General features: G+C 38.2%; 1 long non-coding RNA gene across 1 annotated transcript in view; it reads right to left on the bottom strand.

The window, feature by feature from the left end:
• LOC148213729 (uncharacterized) overlaps window positions 1-19,797 on the bottom strand; it is a 144,468-nt gene that overhangs the window by 31,043 nt on the left and 93,628 nt on the right. Inside the window, exon 8 of the long non-coding RNA XR_015794159.1 lies at window positions 12,079-13,800. This is a non-coding gene — a long non-coding RNA (uncharacterized LOC148213729). The remainder of the gene's footprint in view (window positions 1-12,078; window positions 13,801-19,797) is intronic.

The following is a 19,797-nucleotide window of genomic DNA, read 5'->3' on the forward strand; positions in this document are numbered from 1 at the left end:
GAGTCTGCCCACCTCTTACTCTTCTTTTTCCTTCCACCTTTCCCAGCATTCCAGAGAGCTGGGTCTTCATATAATGTGTCCAAAGTAGGATAGTTTGAACCATGTCATTTGTGCCTCAAATGAGAACTCTGGGTTGATTTGTTGGATGATCCATCGGTTTGTTTTCTTGGTTGTCCACAGTATTCTCAGGAGTCTTCTCCAACAACAAAGTTCAAAAGGGTCAATACTCTTCCTATCCTGCTTCTTCAAAGTCCATCCACAATATGGGAATACTGTACTGTTATTAGGGAAACCCAAAGGATGCTACACAGCACAGCATGAGAATCAGGGCTATCCTCAGGGTATGGTCATAAAAGTCAAAGTGGTAGTTATGATGGTGCAATCCAAAACATTTTTAATGTGTGTGTCATATGTGTCTGGCTGGCATCCTGACTTTTTTGAGCATACCTGGCAGATACCTCTAATGAGAGTGCTTTTCTTCTAGTTTTTTGATCAGGCAGGAAGGCAAATGAAGTCAAAATTTGTGTTTGTGGTGGGGAGAAATTGATGTTGAAGACACAGAGTCTTGGCATGTGAAAAAAAAAAAAGAGGAGAGAAACAAAAATTCTGGACAGCCTTTTAGCTATAAACATCAATTAAGTTACTCAGAAAAGACTTCCCTCATTGATGTGCTCTGATTAAAGTCCTAGCTTTGGGTGACATAAAATCTTCCTTCCTTCTGTTGAATACATTTAAATCCCACTATTAAATATATTTGGTATTCTCCAAGTCAGACGACCAACAGTATTCATGTTGGCCATTCAGTAAATAATCCAAATCCATTTTTATTACACCAAGTTAAAGAATGCTATGTTTTCACATCTTCATTTAATGCAGTATTTATTATTATTATTATTATTATTATTATTATTATTATTATTATTATTATTGACAGTAGAGTCCTTGGTGTTCTCTGAGCTTGATTGTTTTCTTGCGGACATTTCATTTTTTTATTATTGACTTTTGAAGCTATATGATTTCATGGCAGTTCATGTGTAATTGATGGGCCCTACAAATTCCTCTTCACAAACTTATTTTCTCTAAAAGCAAATATGCTAGTCTACTTTCTGGTAAAATTAATGCACTCTGTTTATGGTGTTGATTTTTTTGTTGTTTTATTTCCTGTATCTTTAAGACCAGCAGAGGGAGCACAGATTATCTTTAAACCTATGCAACTGGAATTCCCAGAGTTAATATGATGACACAGCATGACAGACGCAGGAATAAGGTAATAAAAGTAACAACTAGGCTGAGATAACAAAATATGAAAGAAGATTCATTTTAAGCTTAATTCAATAGTTCCTACTACAATGTGGTTAAACAAAAATGTGAAGGTTTGAGTCGTTTGAATCAAGCTCACGCCTGGTGACAGCATCATTGCAGTTTTTCTTGGCAGTATTATAGAACTCCCAAGTCTATTTAACAGGATGAGAATTCCCAAATGGTCTACCATCCTCCTATTAACCAGGGCCAACCTTGCTTAGCTTCTGAAATCAACCAAAGTCAGGCCTGCTGAGACATGGCTTTGCTAGAAAAATAAAATTATAGCATACTCCTTAGAAGAATAATACAATCAAGAATCCAAATCATTTTCAAAATAAGCAAGGCCTATTTATTCAAAATATGTTTTAGCTTAATGACTCAGTAATGAGGTAATGGGTTATTTGGAGTGGAAGATACACTAAGAACCAATTTGAGCATTGCAGAAGTTGCTTATTTCCACATTAAGCAACACACACGGATGGTCTTTCCTTATCAACAATATAATATGGAAAGGAGAAAAAAATCACACAATACCATATGGCCTCTTGAAGGAAGTTACTGTCTACATAACTTGGATATCTGGTACAACAGGCCAGACAGAATATGGAGGGTGAGGTAGTTCAATTAGTGACTACACACTTGGTCTTTTCTTCCCCCAAACAGAGAATGAAAACCATGTCATCCAAAAGACACCATCTACATTAAGCTGAAAAAGAGAAAGAGATACCCACCCTATAGAATTTTCTTTTTAAAAAAAAAAAATCATGTGAGTTTACTTTACCTATTAAAAAAAAGCATGTACATAAAGCACACTACAATTTGGAGTGTGTGAGCATATGTTAATCCGTTAGTCATGTACATAATAAACATACATAGCTTTCTAGCTTTCAAGTATATTATTCTTGCCTTACTTTTTTTTTTTTTAATTCAGGTACTTTTATGTTGCTTCATGTTTTATTTTCCTCATCTGCTACCTCCTTTCTCTCCCCGCTGGCCCCGAACCTTTCTATTTTTCCACGTTGGTTTCTTAGGCATGAATTTTAAGCAAGAAAGCAAAGCTGTTGTTATAGTTACTGCTGTTGTTGCTTTTCCCTGATGGAAAAGCTTTTATGGAACACCTGATCCGTAAGACCAAGAAAAGACCCGACAGCCATTTGCCTGAGGTCCCTTCCAACCCCATGATTCTACGGTTCTAGGCATTTTCACTCTGATGAAGAAATGCGCTCTTCAGAAGAAAACTGTCTCCTGGCTCAAGCAACTAGATTCCAGTGCTGAATGCCCTCTGAGATTGTACTTCTTCTGCCAATCTTCCCTAAAGACAAATCTTGAGGGAAAAGAAAATTATGTTTTGTTTTGTTTTGATTACTTTGGGATTTACCATGTAGCTATGCATGGCAATTAAACAAAAGGCATCCATTTCTTCTATTGAAACTAGACGCTTTCCCACAAGTCATAATTATAGCAAGGCATATAAGCAGTAGCCAGTGGAATTTAAAGATATTTATCAGGGCTGACAAGCCCATGTGCCATGACATTAATCAATTCATACACCAGGACGCTGAGGTGTTTTATTTATTTATTTAAGACATTAAGAACCCATCTGTCCATCATCAAATATGAGCCCTAGAGATGGCAAGCAACCATGACAAATATCTATATCTATAGATATACCTATATCTGCGTGATGGCTGCTAGCCATCCCTAGGGCTCACATATATATGTGAGAGAAAACAGCCATCAAAAGGGTAATGAAGAAGCATGAAAAGATAAATCAAACCAAATAGTAAGATGGTAATAATGCTAATCAGTTTTTTTTTTTTAAAGCAAGATATGAAAGGGCTAGCATTCCAAATGCAAATCAAAAGAGTAGCATCCCCACTTGATTCCTAGATGTAGAGAATATAAAACTCACTTTTAGTCCTTTAAGAATTCCTCTGTGTGGGCAGCATGTCCAAGAAAGCCAATGTTTTTTACCCAAGGTAAATGCAGGACATACATCATGGCCTCACCTTGGCAATTCATGGCTCCTTGGCTATTGTGGTCTCTAAATCCTCTTTTGTGATTTGAGCCATCTTGGATCATGTCATCAAATTTTGATTGTGCAATTGCTGAAAAACAACAGCATACTCATCATGTGAGGTGAGAGACTTTCAAAAAGTGTAGCGTACATGCTAAATTAGATTTAACAAGGAAGGAAGGAAGGAAGGAAGGAAGGAAGGAAGGAAGGAAGGAAGGAAGGAAGGAAGGAAGGAAGGAAGGAAGGAAGGAAGGAAGGAAGGAAGGAAGGAAAGTGTGACAGAGGCCTGTTTGTATCTTTACCCTAAGTGTGGTATTCTAGCCAAGCAAACATTGTTCTCTCTTGATCTAAGTTCTTGAGTAAATTCATATAGGAGGAAGCAGTTCTTGAAATATCCATTCCTATCCTGTTTAGGGATTCAAAACTCAAAGCTAGAAACAAACTGGAAGCCTGTTAGAAAGAGTAACAGATGTCTTGTATAGGTTCTCATTTTTTTTTTTTTACAGTATACAAATTCCATTTGAAAACATTCCCTTTTGCAATATGGATGAACTATGATCTGCATACCATATTAGCTGCTGGTTCTGTACTTTTGCACTTGTTTTTATACATATATCAAAGGTAGCCCTGCATATGTTGCAATAATCTAATCATCTAGATCTAAGCAAGGCATGTAGGCTTAAAGGAGCTTAAATTTAGGAGGATTATGCTCTTGGAGGCCTATTAAAGAGAATATTAAAATAAATGCTAAAATCCATAGCATGGCTATCAAGCAGATGGGTTGGGATTTGGAGCATGGACACTGTCCTTTCTGCTCCTTGCATGTGATGTCTGCCATATACTTGGCTGAGGGGCATGTGGAACTCTTCCATACATGGCAAAATTCTTCTATACATAGCTGTTGTTTGGATTGAGTCCAGAGTATTGTCATGTTGGGTTTACTCAAACATTAAGGAGAACCGCATGTGGATCTGAATGGGGATTCTTCTATACTCAGAATTGTCTGAGTAGAACTGTGTACACAGTGAATTATGACTGTTCTTGCTACTAAAGTTAATCACTATGCCCCCATGAATGCATTACCATCTATATATGGCCCATAAGTAGGAAAGCCCATCCTATGTGTCCCTGGTGATCCAAAGAGAGACCAAGTAGCATAACAAGTGATGCAGTCTGTATCTGAAGTTGCAGGATACTTACCTTGCAAAATTTCAACACGCCTTGTTTCATCTCAAGGTGGTGAAAGCTGCAAAGGGGGGGGGGGGGGAGGAAGCTAACTGACCCAATTAACATGTTGTGATAAGAGCAACCTCCAGAGCAGGTAAAGTCCCATGGCTTTGCCATCAAGATTTAGTTGGCTGGCTGTGCTATAAATGCCTGTGATTGCCAGAGAACCCAATGTGGGACATGATGAAAAGCAGGGAATTTTATATTAAGTCCCTCTCATTTTCCCCTCATGCTGATAGCCTGTTCCTTCCATCCCAGAATGCTTTTCAGAAAGAGCCAGAAACAATTAGATGCCCAAATGAGTTTGGAGAGCATAATTTGAACACCCAGACAGGGGCATTTCTTAAAGGAATGCAGAATGCAAAAGGATATTTCTTATCGAGAGTGAAAGATAAGTGATAAATAACAGCTTCCGACCAGCTTCTGATCTTAGAAGCAAAGAGAATTGTTCCACAGAGAGCAGCCAAGTTGTATCAGGTTAAAATGGAAGAAAAGCAGCTCAGCCCACCATTTGTAAATGTTTGCTATAAAACATTTAGATAAGAAAAAAAAAACCCAGCTCATGCAAAAGAGAGGAAGAGGGTGTGAGTGTGAGTGAGTGAGTGAGAGAGAGAGAGAGAGAGAGAGAGAGAGAGAGAGAGAGAGAGAGAGTTTGTGTTACAGTTGCCCTGTAGAGCCCCACTTTTTTTCTTTTTCTTTTTTTCTTTGTCTTGAAGAAACTTGGCTCCCTCTGAAAATATTCCCTAACGCTCATGGTTCCCAAGCCTGTTCACAGTACTTTTTAATAGTTCGGGAAAATAAAATGATTCCATCCTCCACAAGTGAGACCAAGTTGAAGCAGAGACAAAAAAGGCCATATCCTTTTAGGATGATTCATTGCAGTTTCACTTGGAATTAATTCAGGGTGGGGATGAGTGGGAAAACTCTGTGGTTAAGCAGGCTGTGGCCTCGTCAGAGATTATATTTCTGGTCACTTCTACCCCATCTTTGTGTGGGATGTTAGTGAATAAAACACACCCTAGCTGTGATTGCCAGGAAGGTATTTTCTGATAGATTCTGGATGGTTTTGAATTCTGTAAAGAAAAGTTCATGATAGCCATAAGTAACTTGATTATGTGTTGATAATGCACAGCCAGAAAACTGAATCCAAACATGTAAGTAACTATATGGAGGGCCAACGTGGTTTAGTGGGCAGCAGAGACCCATGTTCAAATCTACCCTCTGCATGAATCTCACAAAATGGCTTTGGGCCAGATGCTCTCCTTCAGTCCAGTCAACCTCAGGGGCTGTTGCCATAAGGATAAAACTGGAGGATGAACAGCTATATACCCTGCCTGGAGTTCTTAGAGCAGTGTTTCTCAACCTTGGCAACTTTAAGACGTGTGGACTTCAACTCCCAGAATTCCACGTCTTAAAGTTGCCAAGGTTGAGAAACACTGTCCTAGAGGAAGTTCTCAGGATAGAAATCTAATAAAATGAACTAAATATTCACACTGTTCTATTATCTAAACCTCAATGCAATTTTTTTTCAGTTGAAGAAAATGTGAACTAACTTGGAGTACAATGGGCAGGAGCTATTACTTACTGTTGAACCATTTAAAAGGTTTCCTTTTCTATTCCCATTTCTGATAAAAGGCCAGAAGCAAAATATACCCCCCAAACAAACAAATATGCTCATAAGACTCTCAGGGTCATAAGCCCCTTTGAGGTCAAGTCTCTTCCTATACAGTGACAATTTTATCCAACAAATTAAAGCTTACGCTCCCAACCTACTGATCTCAGAAAGATAAGCGAGGTCAGACCTGGTTAATACATGGGTGAAAAACCACCAGGAAATACCACAGTCATAGGAAAAACTGTGAAGTAAGAAAAAAAAAATCGTCAATGAAAGCAATGGCAAATTATTTCTATACTAGTGCCAAGAAAATTACATGAAAGTTAATGAGGCTAACTTTTATCACTGGGCCCTATTGCTTTTTCGGTCAAAATGAATAAGATGGATTAATTTACATATTAAACTAATTACACTTTATAACCTAATATTTACAGAATGTCTACTGCAAAAATCTCACACAGTTTGCAACTTTCAAGCGATATTCACAATTCGCAAAAAAATCAGAAATAGAACTCAGCATTTAAATATAGAGCATCGAGGACTTTGTGTCTTAAAATATGATATTTAGATATAACCAAAGGCAAAAATTGTACATAATTGTACAAAACATAAATGATTATATTTAATGTCATTTTAGTAAGTTGTTTTGGACAAAATAGTTTCTGGGTTACAGTACTAATTCAAATAACTAATTAAAACGTAATACGTTTTGTCTAAATGCTAAGTGTTTCTAAATTCCAGTGAGAATTGTTTGTTTTAAAAATATACACAGGTCAGAACTGAAACTGTACTTTACTGGAAGAAATTAAAATATTGTGGAATTCAGGTGATATGATCTGGTTAATAGCTTGTTAGCATTGGCTGAATGATCTGTCTAGGGTGATTATGTTTGATATTAAATGGGAACTCGCTCTTAATTATTAACCATATTTCTGAAGTTGAAGAAATTATGATGGATGTATTAAATCTGAAAAGGATATTTTGCGGTGTAATTTTTAAAAAAATCCATCTAAATGCAAGATTAAATATAGATAGATTTTTTTGAAAAATTGGAATATTAATATTAATAATGATTGGTACCTGGAGTAAGTTATTTAATTGCTGCATTGATCATTAAAATGTTATGGAAATCAATACAAATATTTCTGAATGCTGCAGTTGCCTGACATATTTAGCCATATTGGTTCTGGATGTAAGCATCATTCTAAAAATAGAAATTGCGCTTTTTTCTTAATCTGATAAGTAGGAGGAAAGCTAGAAGGAAAATAGAAGAAAGAGTAAACACTGAGAAAATGTTTTAAGATATGTAATCCTACAAAATGCAACTTAGTATTTGCTGCTCAGGTCTAAAGTTTAAATGCTTTAAACAACTAATGACAAAGGGTGAATTTAGCCAGAATGTTTTCTTGTTTGTTTCTGTGTCATATAAATGACAAATTTCCTCTGAATGAATTTACTGTCACACCCAATGCTGCTGGATGAGCATGAAAATGAAATATTGGTGGCCTAATTTTTTCCCATGCATTCAGTAAAAATAATTTCCATTTGGTTGTAAATGCATCAACTCCAAAAATTGACACATTGAGAAGAAACATATTTGACTGAAGCCAGAGGTGTTACCTAGCAAGATTGCAAATTACATCCCATATTTTGCCATTCCTGAATAAAACCAAATATAATAAGCCAAATAAAACATGCATTAAAACAATTGTTCTAAAACTGATAAATGAAGTTGGTATGGGGAAGGTGCCAGGATAATTGGTAACAGTAGCAGGAAGAAACTGGGACTGTAGCAGGATTAGCAGACGGGCAAGTAGACAGTGAGATGATTGGGGATAGGTAGGAAGATTACTGGCAGAAGCAGGAAGATGCTGGGATACTTCAAATGGGCAGGCCAGTGGGAAGATCAGGGATGGTTGCTGAGATCAGGGATGGGTTGGCAGTGTTGAAAAACTCTAGGAAGATGGGGGAATACATCTGAATGGTGGTTGCCTAATTTAGGTAGTACCCCTGGTTTAAAGCCTTCTGAAGCAGTGCAGTAGAAGATTATCAATACAAATCCAAAATTGAATGTAGAAAGTTTAATATCTCAAGATGGCCAAATTGTATGAAATGTCAGTTTTCTTGCATGAGATCGAGCATATGGAACTCTTATGAGGTTTCAGCATTTGTATGAGATCTTGATCATGTGATCACATGAGATCTGGGATGAGATGGTTGAAAGTTCAGCATTCTTATCTGAAATTTGGCCATTTTTAAAAAATATCTGGGGGCGGGGATACCTGCATCATCATGGAAGAACGTTTGTTGGCATCCACTGCTTGAAAAGTTGCCTACGCCTGCAACTAGTTAATTGTATACTAAGCAATTAATCTGGGCACTAAATGGCCTTAGGTCTGGTTTATTTCTAAGTAGACCCACATGAGCTGTGCTGAACTTTTTAAAGGACCAGTAGAATACAAGAGAAGCACTGAATGTTGAATGAAGGAATCAATCAATCAATCAATGTTAGAAAGTTTACAGCACCTACACAAACATGGAGTGTTCTGCCTCACTTCTCCATCCTTGTATTTTGCTGAATTCTAACAGGACTCATTGTGTTTCCCCTTCCTCCTTTCCTGATTTGTCTATTCTTTGTAATCTAGTATTGTCAACAATGAACGGTAGGATTGGAGGTCATATTTCTAGCCTCACCTGCACATGCCTTGTATTAACCTTGTGACTTCTGTATAAAAAGCATGTACTGTACAACTACACTGCCCCTTTCTGTAGCCAAAGCACTATCACTTTGCCACCTTCATGCTACAAACCCATAAGATGGTTGTTGCTAATACTTAGCCATTCAACCTTACTGAGGCTCAATTCTGCCTCTCTGACTATGAGGTATTGTTAGATCCACATAAAGCTATTACAACTGTACAAAGAGGGCTAATAGCGGCTATCCCCTTCTGTATATCATTAATTTGTCTCCTTCGTGTTCTAAAGTCAAGCATTCAGCAAGTACAGAAGCTTCTATCCAGGTTCAGTTCACATAGCTAACTGACACTCCTTGACAAATTGGTTGAGTTTCTCAACAAGGTCTGCAATCTGGTATTGATTTACTATCTTCTTTACCGGCTCTGCCAAATTATTATTTTATTGTCAAGGAAAAATAGGGAGACACACATTCTTGAAAACGGTTGGCAGGCTGCCCTTATAAGCAGGACGCAGTGCCCTTCAGCTGCTTCTCCCAGTGGGACAGCTACAGTGTGAGGATTCCCTTGCTGGAACAAGCCTGATACTGAATACTGTTTTCATTTTATGGCATATGCCTGCACTGGGATGTTTATTTGCAGCTCAACCCTATTTCTATCTTGCTTGCTTATTTACTCATCCTTCTGTATTTCTTCTCTCTACATTTCCCCCCCTAAATTTGGGTCTCTGAATTGCTTGACCTTGCTTTTAGAAGTAGAATCAATATGTTACGAATTCTACATTATCTTGAACAAAGTTTCAGCTGATGGAGAAAAAATGGAAAAAGAAAGTTGATCACGGGGGTGGCTTAAGAAAATCTGCATAAGGGGAAGGAGATGTCCCCTTCTGCCCATCTTCCCACTGCAGCCACTCCTGTTGCACCACTCCTGTTGCACCTTCTCCCCACACATAGTCTTCCACACAGCTCTTTCCCAAAGCTGCTATTCTCCCTCCAGCTAAAAACCAGATGGACGCTATATTGATCCCCAGGGCAACATATTAGGAAGAGGCCATGGGGACCATCAGTATAAGTAGCTTGTTGCTACTTTACACTATCTAACACCAAGGATATCTTCAAAACAATGCCTATAGGCAGTGCGGGGAGAGGCATGTCTTAGAAATAATTATTTGTATTTATTTATTACTACAGTATTTGCAGCATAGTCTGTCTTTACAAACCTCCCAAAGCTTTTCCAACCCATATAAACAATTATAAATAAAAATATAATAAGAATATTTAAAAACAAACAAACAAAGGAATGTCTTGGATCCTTCCCACAGTGGCTGTATGAGGTGGGAAGAAAGACAAAGGAGCAGGTTTCTGAGGGACTCTTGCCTGCCTTTCTCCCTTCAGGTGTCCTTCCATAGGGGAAGGGAAACAGTTCTTCCAGGAGGATTAAGATGTTAAAAGGCATTGTAGGAGGAGACCAGTGTTGGTCTATGGTAACGAAAAATCAGAAGAAGTCTGGTAATACCTTTTCCAACTAATTTTTTTTATTATTGAAAGGCATAAGCTTTTGTGAGCTACAGTTCAGTTCATCAGATGCAGAGTGGCTACACCAATGCAGGGTTTAAATTGGAATGAGGCAGGCGGGGGGCAGAAGGGAAGATGGATATACAGATGCATGTTACATGTGAGATAGAGTTCAAGTACTGTATTAATTAACAATTGTAGGGTATTAAAAACCATTATGTTTGCTGAGACCATTTGAGATTGCCTGAAACTTTTTGAAATTCAGCAATCTCTTGTTCAGTGGTGCTTGTATCTTGTTTTTTTCCAAGATGGACATTTTGAGGTCTACAGTGGGGTATCCTGGGAGTTGAAATGCTCTGATTTTACTTTGTCCTTGTTTGAGTCCTGATGTCAAGCTTATATCTCTTCATTTATTTGTACAATATTTGTTCCATTTATCCTACGTAGACTCCAGAGGAGCATTGATGATGGCATATATCTCATTAGAGGAAGGGCATGTCAAGGCATCTCTGATCTTGTGTGTTACTTATTGGGGCCTGCAGTAGTGCTGTTGGTGAGGATGTGGGGACAAAATAGACATCTACAGACCACAAAGTGGAAAAACAAGACTTTAACAACACCTTTGAACAAGAGATTGCTAAATTCACACATATCGAAATGTTTCAGGCAATCTCAAAAGATCTCAACAAACACAATGGGTTTTTGAAACTTTTTTTTTTTTTTTGGTGCCTTCAGGTCAATGTTGACTCCTGGCAACTGCAATTTTCTTGGCAGGATTTCAGAATTGGTTTGCCCTTGCCTTCTTCCTAGGGCTGAGAGAGAGTGACTGGTCCAAGGTCACCCAGCTGCCTTTGTGCCTAAGGTGGGACTAGAACTCATGGTCTCCCAGTTTCTAGCCTGGTGCCTTAACCCCTACACCAAACTGGCTGTAACTGGCTTTTAACACATTATAATTGTTAATTGTAAAGGTCCTTATAATCTGTCTCATATCTAACCTGCATCTGCATAACTGACCTATCTTCCCCCCTTCCCCTCACTTCACCCCAATTTAAATCCTACATCAGTCTAGCCATTCTATGTATCTGATGAAGTGAGTTGCAGATCTCAAACGCTTACGCCTTTTAATAAAATTTGTTAGTTGGAAAAGGTGCTACCAGGCTCCTTCTTAAGTTGGAAGGGGGCACCTTCAGCCCATTCCGTCCCCTGTCCTAATCCACTGCTTAAAGCTGTTGTTTTGACTAATAATAGGCCCAACCCTAATTTCCAAACATTGTGAAACAAATTACAAGGATAAATGATGAAGTCTGATGAGATTTGGATGTAGCATATATTTCAAGCCCTTTTGTTCCAGAAGCATCACTAGTGTTTTTGGACAACCTGGCTGCTGCTTGGTGGACAGATGTTAGTGAATACTGTAAAGTATAGTTTATGCTGAGTTCTTTCCCTATCATATACCACTGATAAAGTGTGACAGTCGTCAGAGATGTGGAGAGAACTTTTAAGACCACACAAGTGGAGGAATTGAATCACTGTTTAGTGCAACTTTATTTCACGTGCTGCTTTGTATTGTTGCACTGCACCTGAAGTGGAAGGTGGGTCTACAATGAGTCCTGTTTCTTAAGCAGTCTTTAAAACATTGATTAATATATGTGCATATGTGCATGCCCACTTTCCTTGGATCATAACAGAGGAAGAGTTTTTTAACACTACCTTTGCAGCCTCTTCTATGGAATCTTCCTCTTTTCTCCCAATTCTCAAGAGCTGATATGCTTTTGATTACTGCCACAGCAAAGCTCTCCCATTGTTTATAGTTTCATAGGGCCCCATGCCCAGCCTGAAAGGTGAAGATGACGAAGAAAGGTTGCAGAATTGATGACTGTAACTAAGTCAGTCCCAATGCCCACAACTTTTCCATACAGAAATCACAATTACTGGGACAAAGAAAAAAAGAGGAGTATACTGAAAAAATAGGCTGTAAAATATCAGACAAAAGTCCAGCTGAGTTTAAGGAATCAGAAATTAGTTATCACTGAACTGCATTTCCCAGCATCCCTCATTTTTGGTCATGCTGGATGGGATTGCTAGGAGCTGGAGTACAAGATACATCTTGGTGGATCATTACTCACACACTTCTGAGAAAAAAAAATTATTATTAAATTGTTTGATCATTTGAAATGAAGGAGCAGGAGGAATTTAAAAAAATAAATTATTATTAAATTGTTTGATCATTTGAAATGAAGGAGCAGGAGGAATCAAACATAAAGCCAAGATTTCATGTATGATTGCCAGGGAAGATGATGTCAACAGAAGAAGAACAATGAAGGAAAAGAAGTGAGAGGATTTTTTAAAATCTTCCTTTTTTAAAGATAGCAGTTTACTTCTATTGCTTTTATAAGGGTTGCCAAAAAACACAAAATAGAATAAAAGTTATCATGTGTTTAAAGGCTTACAGCATGACCCAAAGCAAACACATTTTAAAATCCCACTGGTTTAACAAAGTTTCCCTAAATTACTTGGATGAGATCCATTGATTTCATTGTGGGGGTATGCTTTGAAGGCAGTGTCACGAGGGTGGCAAGCCTTTAAGAAGAGGCACTCAGTCGAAATCAGATGTTTAATAGTTAAAATGCATCAATGACCAGGCACCATTTTCACTCTCCCTGCCCCCCACTGAAAGCCTTCTGACTTCAGGCCATGAGCTAACTCCAAATCTGTGTCTGTTTATGTTTCCTTTGTCTTGAACAAAAATTGGCCTCATTGTGTGGGAGAAACACCATGAAAGAAAAATAAAACAAGTCCACAGAGAGAAAAATGGATATTGTGGGAGCTAAGGAAATGGACATGCTTAACCAGTTCCATTTTCTGATGATATCAGAGTCAAAGAATATGGGTCTGTGCATTTGTGTACAGTATATATATGCACATACTCTTTGGAACTGCATTCTGGGTCCTGCCTCATCAGTTAAAAGAAGAAATGCGGACAGCTTTCTTGCCATTTCCTGCCCCTCAGCAAGGAGAGAGAACCAGCAAGATGTTTTCAGGGAAGCTGGGTGTCTCTACTTTAGGACCTATGAGAAAGGCACGGAAATGCCCTCCTTCAACTGCATGAAATTCAGTAGCTCATCCAAAGCTTCTCTATATAAGTAAGCATAGCAGAGTAAAGATGAGAAATCTGTGTCTTGACCACAGGAGGCTAAGGCCTAAGGGCCTACCCCCCATCAAGCATTCTTCTTAGCTGGTAAAAACCCAGGTGAATAGGGTTAAATAAATGTTTATGAAGTGATAAGGTGCTTGTTTATTCAATGAATGACAGACCATTGGCTCCAAAAACAGGACGAGAAGAATACTATAAAGGAGCTGGCGCTCCCTTCACTGGTGATGTGATTTCCTCAATGATTTTGCTCCCTTCGTAGGAACAATCTGCTATGGAAGCTGAAAAACAAAAAAGAAAAAAAGAAGATGGTTTTCTTTTCAGCAACATGAGACAGACAGATAGGAGGCTGAATTTTCCCATGAACGGAATATGATTTATGCTACACAGTGGATTCTCTGAGATGGGACATCCATGCTAGAGGCAAGGGACATGGAATTCAGAACTCTGGTTATAACAATTAACATTTTGCAATCAGCTGCTGGACTTAGGAAATTGTTCCACTCAGGATGGATGGATGGACGGCCCACTGATCAAAGATACTCTACGCTAGAATTGTGCTGCTCCTAAAGATCTTCCTCAGTGCCTATTGAGACACCTACCTCCTTCCATTTCAAATGTATAAAAATCCTTTTCCCTATCCCCTGCTAATGACTATAATTATATCCAAGTGAGCTGTGGCTTCCAGGGAACCAGGAGCACACATCATTGCCCCCTTGCAAGCTGCTGCATTCCTGTAGTTAAAAAAAACCAACCCTCAACTCTGCTCCACAAAAAAGAAATAAAATAGATTGGTTGCCCATTTCTCCCCAGCCACATCCTTACTTTACGATTTATGGATTTGTCTGGTCATATTAAAAAAAAAAAAATCCAGAAATTCCTGAGGGAAAGCTACAAAACTGTTAAGCTACCTTTCCTCTTGAAAGACCTAAAACCCAACTGCTGGGAGTTGTGAGGACGAATGCATTTCTGTAGATGGGGAAATGGACTGCCTGTAAGCTTCACAAAGCTGCAGAAATACCAAAAAGAAAAAGAAAAAAAAGTGTGATTTCAAATACACCATAAATCAGTGTTGTCCAAACTTGGCCACTTTAGGATGACTGGACTTCAACTCCCAGAATTCCCCAGCCAGCCATGCTGGCTGGGGAATTCTGGGAGTTGAAGTCCACTCATCTTAAAGTGGACAAGTTTGGACAACACTGCCATAACTGATCTGGAAATAAATCGGCTCAGCTGTCACAGGTGACATCACAAGAGCTGCAGAGCTTTTGAACAGATGTAGAATCTTAATGTGGAAGTGATATGAGACAACACCTGCCAGAGGGAAAGCCCAGGAGGAGTAAGAAAGAGTAATAAAATCCCTACCTCCTTCTCCCACTCATCCAACTCACATATATACCTACAGATATAAGGAGAAAGGTGGTGCTCCACCATTATGTGACTGCCAACTTCCGTTACAACAATTTATTATGGCACTCCGACGTTTTTCACATTTTCAAGCAGATCTATGAACCCCCAAAGTTAAAATCTCCTGCACTGAATTTTCTACTAAAGTATTTCTTTTCAGGTTCTCACAGAGAATGAGAGAATGGTTTGGCAGAGCATGTTGACATTGAAACTACAATACAAGTGGTTGCTTTCATAAAGCAATTTCTCCCTTCCTGTCCCTGTAGCACATAGTAATCCCAGCCTAGATGTGAGAATGCTTGCACCAATGAAAAGGGAAAGCCCTTCTGTTTACTCTTTTGTCACCAGCTGCTTCCTCTCTCCTTTACAAATGACAGAGAAAACGGACTTTCTTGGGATTGCCATCAACCAGCTGGGTTTATTCCTCTAGATCTTGAGCTCCAGCCTGTCACTACCAATAACCAGGCAGCGATTTCCTAAATAAATAAGGCAGGCAGTTTCATGTTATTAACACAATCGCACCATTGCCATGTCACAACACCAGTGAGGAACAGGGCAAGGTGCTTTTGTGCTTTCCGAGCCTGATATTTTGACTGCAGCCTGGGCTTCTGTTATTGGCACTTCAGCTGCATTAGAGCCCACTATAGTGTTTTCATGAGCCAGGCATGGCATCAGGATCTAAGAACTATAGTCAGGGCCAGGCAACCTTTTGTAGGCCTAACATAGGAGGGAAGAAATGGCTGAATCATAATGCAAAAGAGGCAGAACCATGTCAAATACATCAGTGGCAAAAAAGAAAGAAAGAAAGAAAGAAAGAAAGAAAGAAAGAAAGAAAGAAAGAAAGAAAGAAAGAAAGAAAGAAAGAAAGAAAAGAAAAGAAAACCTGTGTGTTTTTTGCCTGAAAATGATAGGAAGCCTTGCTACTGATTTTTAGCAGTTGTGATTAGAGTGCTGCCAACTGTCTACCAAGCTGAGCTGAATTGCTTATGTGTGTGTTCCCATTATCCCAGCAAATTTAAACCAGATATTTAGGTTTAGGTATGCTTTAATTCAACATCCCAAATCCATATTACTGCCAAATATCCATATTACTGCTAAGCATTTCTGATGAAAAACAATGCATCCCATTTCTTCCCTTTCTTTGAAAAGAGGGATTTTTGAAACAGAAAAGAATTCTCAAAATTAAGCATGTAAAAGATAAACATCTATAATTGATTGTTATGAAAAACTTGACATTCAGAAAGATGAAGAAAACTTATCTCAGATTAGGAAACATATTCTTTTCATCCCAAAGTAAATACCAATGATAAAATACAAACTAATAACGTACACATCAGGACTGTCAATTTAACCCCATGTAATTCCCTCAATTCTATGCCATTGGCTGTCCTGACTGGGCTAACAGGAGTGAAAGCCAATAACATCTAGAGAGTATTTCCCATCCCTAGTGAAGGCAAAGCTAATCTAGAAGAACCAATAACCTGCTTTGGTATATGATAGCTTCCTAATACGCAAATGTCTTTGCATATTAATTGCAATATGCAATAATTCTACTCTTTTAGTAGAAAGAGTATTCTACTAAAATTAACTGGAAAGTCTGTAGAGACAAGAACATGAGTATACATAGAGGTCTCTAAATTGTGTAGACCATGTGTACTTCTGCATACTCTCACAGAATCTCAAAAAATTCAAGCCCAGATCAAAGCTCTTCGGATTTACTCTAGCATCCCAGATCTAAACATTCCCCAAACATGATGAAGACTTTCATTTTTGGTGTACCAGATACAAAAATCACTGTCTTAGAAGAAATCTGCAATCGAGTTTAGGCTCAGGCAATGCAAACACAAAGATCAGACCCAAGTGGGAATACAGTCATTGCTGCAGAACAGATTAATGTTCAAAGGCAAAGGAAAGAAGAAAAGGGAGAGATAAGGAGAATGACATTATACCAAGGAGAGCTATTAAAATTAATGATAGCCTGTTGATCCAAATCCAAACAGAGAGTTCTTTAAAGCACAGTGAAAGAGAGACTGAACAATACACACTGACTTTGTGATGGAAAGGGAGACTGGACTACAGATCTCAGAGGATGCAATGCTGCATTGATACTGAATAACTGAATTGTTTTTGATCTTCATGTCGTATTTAACTATGTAATACAAGAAAGTGGTTTTTAAAAAAAGAATATACACACAGTCTTCTACATGGCATTTTTTAAAGGTTATCCATGCAAACATGCAATATTTTCACAAGGATCCATAAATCTACAATTAATTTCTATGTCCTCTGAGCTGAACCTTTGAAATCAAGTCATTTGGTTCCATCAAAATCTGAATTATTCTAATTGCTAAAAATATGGTCTTGCCAGTAAAGTAGTTATTAAATATGACCTGACATGGGACTGCAATAAAAGATATACCTGTTTGGATATTCCATACATTGGTTCTAAACTAAATGGTTCTTAGCATATGTTCCACCCCATATAATTCTATAGTTCACATCAGTGAGCTTCCAGAGCAATAGAAACATATGGTACAAGAAGCTCAAAATATATTGGGATTCTTAAAAAGGAGCCATTAAATTGCAAGGAGAGGGAAAAATGGAAGACAGCAGAAGAACCAAGGTGAAAGGGTTAGTGAAAATCTGAAATTAAAAAAGGGCATATATTGTTGGGCTCTGCAGAAGGAAAAACAGTGATTCCACATGTGTGAGGGACATTCACATCATGTTTGATTTAAACAGGAATGATGTGCCCACATAACTTTTTCCCTTTCAAATCCAGATCACTGTTCATCTCTACAGAAAGAAGTGTTCAGAAAGGTAGTCCAGAAATGTAGATATTTGTCAGAAAGATTAATTTCAGAAATAGCTGAGACTGATAAGGATGTTGAGAATAACCAAAAGAATTTATTGAGATATATTAAATATAAAAGAAAGGGGAAAATCAGTATACTAGTTGCTCAGTGAAGATAGCAAAATGCTAACTAAGTAAGTAAAGGCAGAAATATTCAACACCATTTTGCCAACAAAAGAGGGTATGTGTTCCAGCAGGCAATTTTATATATGTAACACTCCTGTAAAGTAGGTTGGGTTGAAGAGAGGGATTGGCTCAAAGTTATCTTATGAAAAATGAAATGGAAGGGCAGGACTGAAGTTTGAAGTTGATGGAAACACAGTCAGGGAATATTAACTCTGAATGAGCTTAAATCTCCATGACCAGATTATTTGAATCTTAGAGTAGTAAAGGAACTTACTGATGGTTGAATTTTTATGAATGAATTGTCTTTGTGAAACCTTGGAGAATGGGAAAAGTTCAATATGACTAGAGAAAAGCAAAAATATCTCTGTTCAAAGTGTGGAAAACGGGTTCTTGGAAACTGCAAAGTGATCTCTAAGCACCTTGAAAACAATTTGATAACTATTAGAAATCAGGATGGATTTGTCAGGAACAAGTTTTGTCAGACAAATCTTATCTTAATTTTTCATTGGACGACTTACTGATATTGTAAGAATGCTGTATAGACATGTGTGTGCCTTCAAGTTAGTATTGACTCCTGGTGACTGCCTGGACGAGTCCCTGCAGTTTTCTTGGCAAAATTTCAGAATTGGCTTGCCATTGTCTTCTTAGGGCTGAGAAAGAGTGACTAGCCCAAGGTCACCCAGCTGGCTTTGTGCCTAAGGCAGGACTAGAACTCATGGTCTCCTGGTTTCTAGCCTGGTGCCTTAACCACTACAGGTAGTCCTGGTTTAGTGACTGCCTTGTTTGTTGACCGTTCACAGTTATGACAGAGATGAAAAAGTAATTTTATGACCAATCCTCACATTTATGGGCTTCACAGATCTGTAAAGCAATGGAAAGTTGAAGTAAGATCATAAGCACAGGCATGGTTTCACTTAGCAACTGCTTCACTTAACAACTGAGTTGCCAATCCCAATTGTGGTTGCTAAATGAGGACTACCTGTACACCAAACTGGCTCTCTGTATAGACATACTGATATTGATTTTAGCAAAGCATTTGACTAAGTTTTCTATGATTTGCAATCTAGTTAAATATGAATTGTGTGGATACATAATTGGTTTGAAAGTTTTACTACCACCTCCTTTACCCTTCAAATGTAGTATCATTGAGAAAATGGGTTCAACCACCAAGAAACAGGGTTTTTTTGCTAATAGACTCCTGACATCAGAAATGGAATGGACTGATTGACTGGATAAGTCAGGCACTATAAGAAGTTTTAACTGCTTAGATTGTTAGTACAATGTTAATTTATACTTCTCAAAGTAGAGAGCAAAAGAGCATACCTCACTACATAACCAGGAGTCCATTCTTTCTCAAATTAATTTGACATCTGAAATTCAAGATCCTACTTAAACAGTAACTAGCTAGGTTGGACTTTTTCATTTTATTACTTGGCAGATGACTCTGAGGACAGTTCAGACATCAGGGTTAGGACTTCTCCCTCCACCCCCAAATTCTTCTACTCTTTAGTTTGTCCCTATTAGTCTGAACGTGATTTTATTTTAATGTACCAATATGATAATAATCCAATGACAGCCATCATAATAAACTTCTTTTGTGAAACAGGAGTTTCAAAGATTTTGAAGACAGATCTCAGACAGCTTGCTTTAAAAAAAACAACCTAAGATTGATGTTAGAGATCTATTTGAAAAGCCGCATTTAACTTCATCTCCAACAGTTTCAAAACCAACACCCTTCCTGTCTCACGATCTCTCTCCTACTTCCCATTCTATAGCTCTTCCTCTGTCTGTCACACCTATCTATCTTGAAATTAAAAACGAATCATGGACAAAATGGAGCAATTCTGCTAATGTGCACACAATGCCTTGAGGATGGAAAATCTTAATCTTC

The sequence above is a fragment of the Python bivittatus genome, unplaced genomic scaffold, assembly GCF_059951505.1.
Source record: "Python bivittatus isolate LINGU-HERP-01145 unplaced genomic scaffold, Pbiv_v1 ctg000840_np1212, whole genome shotgun sequence".
Lineage (NCBI taxonomy): Eukaryota > Metazoa > Chordata > Lepidosauria > Squamata > Pythonidae > Python > Python bivittatus.